Raw genomic sequence first — 5,663 nt, 5'->3', positions numbered from 1 at the left:
GATGATTCAAAGACTGTCGAGGTATGAGCCACAATGCCTCGTGTGTGAAGAGAAAGCTCAGAAACTGAGGCAATGTGAGTACAATAAAAGGGGAAAGGTGTTGCCAAGCACATATTGAGATGCAGTCGTATATGGGTGTGTTGGCACGCTCCAGGATCCCACTGTGGACAAGAAATGGTCCCAAATCCCCAAGGATATAAAGGAGCAGATTTGGGAAGCAGTTGACATGGCTTTTGTCGTAGGCCAAGGGGGCAAGACCTCTGTTTTAGCTTCTGCTTCCAAGAAATGGAAGGATTTCAAGTCTACACTAACGAGGCATTATATCCTTCCATACACCAATGACAGGGAGAAATTAAGCCAACCCCCTGAAACATATAAATTCATAGAGAAAGCACAATGGGATGCCTTTGTAGCTTCAAGGCTATCCAAAGATTTTGAGTCTGTGCATTCTCAACATGCACAGATTAGGGAGAAACTCGAGTACAATCATCGATTGTCTCGAAAAGGATATGCTGGATTGGAGGATCAATTGGAGGAAACCATGCCTGGGGTAGAAATTGATCGATCTACCTTATGGAAGAGAGCTAGACAGGACAAACATGGTAACATCCCTGATCCAAAGGTGGCAGAGAAAGCAAAATTAATTGTAAGCCTACTATCACTCTGTTTTAAATTTTTATTAAACTGTGAATTATTCTTATTACGTCGTATGTTATATTTTTCGTCGTGTGAATGATATTACCACGTCGAAAAGTTTTTAAAAACGTCGTTAAAGGTCTAAATAGGAATCACTACTATGTTTTCTGTAATTACAGCATAAGACGTCGGTGGTTCATTTTCGCGTCGTGTGAATGATATTACCACGTCGAAAATTTTTTAAAAACGTCGTTAACGGTCTAAATAGGAATCACTACTCTGTTATCTTTAATTATAGCATAAGACGTCGGTTGTTTATTCATTTCGTCGTTTTAAATAAATAACCACGTCGGTATAACTACCGTCGTGATAAGTTATAATAACGTCGGTTTATACGTTATTGCGTCGTGTGAAATTATATAATACGTCGTTTGTACATAAATAACCGTCGTGTGTTTTTTTGTTTATCTTTTTTTAGGATGAATTGCAGAAACAAGTCTCGGAAGGCAAAGTCAGAGTAGATGGCAGCAATGATGTGCTGACCATGGCTTTGGGCCCCGAGCATCCAGGCAGACTGAGGGGAGTTGGTGCTGGTGTTTCCCCAAGGCAATATTTCAATTTGCCCAAACCACAGAGGGTGAGCTTTGACGACCGTTTGAAGGACAGTTTAAGAGTTCTCCTTCAAGAAGAGACTAAAAAGATGGAGGCTAAGGCAAGGGAAGAGGCCTTAAGGATGGAGGCTAGGACAAAACAATTGGTAGAGGCTGAGAGGGAGCATTTCCTGAGTCAGCTTTCTCAATTAATTCCTAATTTTGATCCAAGCATGCTTAAACCAAGAATTAGCCAAAGCCCCAAAAATCCAATGTCTGACAAAGCTAGCTGCTCTGGAGGTGATGTGAGATCCCTATATTTGGAGGATGATACTGCCAAAATGGGGAAACATCAGCCAGATGAAGAGAAGGAAGAAGAAAAAAGAGATGAAGAGAAGGAAGAAGAAAAGGAGAAAGAAGATGAAGAAAAGCATGACGACAAGGTATGTTCACATAACTTTGCCTTTTTTATTTGTTTTTCATAATTTCAGACGTCGATATTTTTATTTAATCCGTCGTTTGTTTAAAACTTAGACGGCGGAATTTTTTTAAGACGTAATAAAATATTTAAACGACGGTTTTTGCACCGTCGTTTAAATGGTTTCAGACGACGCTTTATTCATAAAACCGTCGTCTTTATTGAATTACCACGACAGTTTTTTCACCGTCGTTTAAATACTTTTAAGACGACGTTTTATTACTTAAACCGTCGTCTTCATTGAATTACCACGTCATTTTTTTTATTTCTTTAAACAGGTTATTGAAGTTGGTGCTTATTCAAAAATGGAGGCGCCATCTTCTTTAAAAACCCTTTGTCGTTTTGTGGAAACGACACTCCTGCCTGAGGATAAGACAGTCCAATTTACAATTGATAAGGAGGTGTTTGGTGGTGAGCGCGATACCTTCCTCCTGCCTGAAGATATTACACAATTTGCAGGCATGGAAGAAATTGGAGCTACTGTATTGGCTGTATATATGAGGTTTGTACTTCTAAAATAATAACTCGTTGGTTTATATATTGCGTCGTCTTAACTAACTAACCACGTCGTCTTAACTAACAACCGTCGTGATAAATATATTATAACGTCCTCATCTATTTCAGTACGTCGTGTGAAATATTATAATACGTCGTTTTTTTATACATAACCGTCGTGTTTTGTGTGCTGACTTGTTTATATTATTTTATTTGTTTAGGTACTTACACGATGTTTTGAAAAAAGCCAATATGTGCAGTATGGTTGGCTTTATCGACCCTGCTACAGTTAGTGCCAACTCTGGCACAATAACTGAAAGATCACGACTCGTAGCAGCTCGACTTCAGAAGACAGACGGTGAACAGATTTTCATGATGCCTTACAATCCAGGGTTAGTCTCCTTAGGATTTTGTTTTTATGATTTTCAATAAATGACAGCTTATAAACTAACCACGTCGGTGTTTTATTTTATTTAGTCGTTTGAAACTACTAACCACGTCGGTATTTATTTATCGTCGTGATAAATATATAATGTCGTCGTTAGCTACTTTACTTCGTCGTGTGAAATACTATAATACGTCGTTTTTGTAAATAACCGTCGTTTTTATATTAATTTTGTGCAGCCGTCATTGGATTTTGCTGATTGTAAGAGCAAAGAGAGAAACCGTCTATTTTCTGGATCCTCTGCCAGGAAATCGTGTGGTCGATGAAGAGGCCAAAAACATCGTGAACAGTGCTTTAAAAATATATAATACCCACATAGCCCGAGCAGGACGTAAAAATGTAATTTGAAAAACTCTCTCAGGCACACCAAAGCAACCCAGCAATGTCGAATGCGGGTATTATGTAATGCGCTTCATGAGGGACATCATCATGGATCCTTCCTTGGGGTTTGAGAATAAGGTAAGAAGAAATTACCTTCATACATTTCACGTCGTTTTTTGTATTATCAACGACGGTCGTGTAAAATTAACGTCGTTGAATGGATATACTACGTCGGTTATGAAAAATATCGTCGTCTGTGATTGAATTTCTTTTTATTTATAAACCCTAATAGTCATTGTTTATGCAGTATGCCAAGGGAAACCAGGAAGCTTCATACCCCCAAGAAGCCATTGATGAAGTCCGGAATGAATGGGCAGAGTTTGTTTTCCAAATTATTAAACAGGGCAATTATTGAACACTTGATATTTATGTATAATGTACCAATTTTCTCTATAATATGTAATGTAAAAATTTGTTGAGGTTTTCTTAAATTAAAAAAAAAACAAACATACAAATTGCTTAACCGACGTGTAATACTTTTCCAACGACCTAATAAAGTCAATAACCGTCGTATTTTGTTGTTGCGTGTTTTAAACAAATACGACGTAAAAAAATAGTTAGACGACGTTCTTTGAACAATTGAGTCGTTAATGGTTTACAATATCTTCAATTTCTTAAGGGTTCAGGGTATAATCGACGACGTTTATGTAACGACTGCGGTTAAGTCGTAAAATATATATTTTACGTCGTATAGTTAAATAGCCGCCATGGTTTCTCATTTTAACGACGTCATTTTAACGACTTAGTAGTCTATTACAATTTACAACGTCTACAATTTATTTAACACCGACGTGGTTTGTTGTATGGTAAGAATATTTTATTATTTTTATATCAAAATATTCAAAATAAATATAAAATAAATCAGAAAATTGAAAAGTCAACTCCTATGAAGTCATTGATATATTTTCTTCCACATAAACCTTGAAAAAATTCATTTTGAATAACAAAAATTTAAAATGACCATCCAAAACAAAATTGTTTTGATGAGTCATAAAATCACTTCTAGTTTTATGGTTTAGGGTTTAGAGTCTAGGGTTTAGAGATTAGGGTTGTTATTTATTGGGGTTTATTTTTAAAGTATAATTTTTGGGTAGTCTAGGGTATATGTTAGGCTTTAAAACCATAAAACCTTTTATAAACTTAATTTTTTAAATTGTATAATTTAATTTTATGGGTTTAGTGTATTAATTTTTAACGACGGTGGTTGGGTCGTGGAATACATATTTTACGTCGTACAGTAAAACATACGACATGGTTTACGCTTTAAACGACGTTATTTTAATATGTAAGTCGGTTTATATAATTTACAACGTCTTTAATTTCTTAACACCGACGTGGTTTTTCAGTCGTCGTTATATAAAAAATTCAAAATAAATTTAAAATTAATCCGAAAAATGAACGGCCTTACGTTCTTAATCCGAAAAATGAAGTTTCCGTCGTGGAATATTAAATTTACGTCGGTACTTGTAGAACTTTCGCCTTGGTTTTTCTTTCGACGTTTTATAACGCGCGCGCTCTAAAAATTTTCGCGCGACCTAAATTTTTTTAGATTTGGCTCTTATTCTTATACTTTGATCCCTGAAACCTAAAATTTCAGATTTCACGCGACATAACATTTCGCTCTCTCACTTCTGCTCTAATTAAAAGTTGCACTCTCCAGGCTCGTCGAATCTGTGAGCTCGTCCAACCTGTAAGTACAAACCCTATCTTCCCCTTGTAAATTCATTGAATGATATTAGGTTGTTTTGTTAAAGGGTTTTAGGTATATGCTTTGCGATCTGTTAATAATGTGCTTATAGGTATGGGTTCATGGATTTTCTGTTTAATGGGTTCATGACAAGATCAAATAAAGGTGTACTTTTGCTGGAAATCAACACAAAAAGACACATCACCAACTTCCAAATGATTTCCAGCAAAAGGACACCTTTATTTGATCTTGTCATTTTCCGCTCTGGAGAAGGTGCAAAGTGCACCAATGCTTATAGGTATGGGTTCATGGATTTTCTGTTTAATGGGTTCATGGATTACATTATCTGTTATGTTGAATTGGGAATGGATTTAATTTTGTCGTATCTTTTAATCACCCTATGTTATGTTGAATTGGGAATGGATTTATTGTTTTCATGCTTGGTTTCATGTATATGTTGGTTTCTTGCTTGGTTTCATATATATGTTGTGTTCTTAATGGGTTTTGTGTTCTTGAAAATAAACTGAGACACGACGAATTTTAAGGCGTACGACGACGATTACACGACGGTGTTTTTAAACTACCGTCGTTGTATTACTTATACACGACGGTTTTTTCATAAACCGTCGTTTGTATTACGTATAATAGACGACGTCTGTTGAAAATCCGTCGTCTATATATGCCAAATACGTCTGTTTTTGATTAAAACCCGTCGTCTCTGTTGTTTATTACTTGCGATTAGATCATTGTATAATCTGCTATAGTGATGGGTCATTGCCTGTATTTTCACTTTATTATAGATAATAGGTTATAGTGTCGGAGATGGGATAAGTCATGGATGCACTCGGATAGAAGATCGAAGGCATATGAGTTTGGGGTGGAAGCATTTTTGAACTTTGCTGTAGAAAATCTTCTAACTACACACATATCCGTTGTCCATGTGTAAATGTG

Source organism: Prunus persica, chromosome G1, assembly GCF_000346465.2.
Source record: "Prunus persica cultivar Lovell chromosome G1, Prunus_persica_NCBIv2, whole genome shotgun sequence".
Lineage (NCBI taxonomy): Eukaryota > Viridiplantae > Streptophyta > Magnoliopsida > Rosales > Rosaceae > Prunus > Prunus persica.
Note: the sequence above shows the minus strand (reverse complement) of the source record.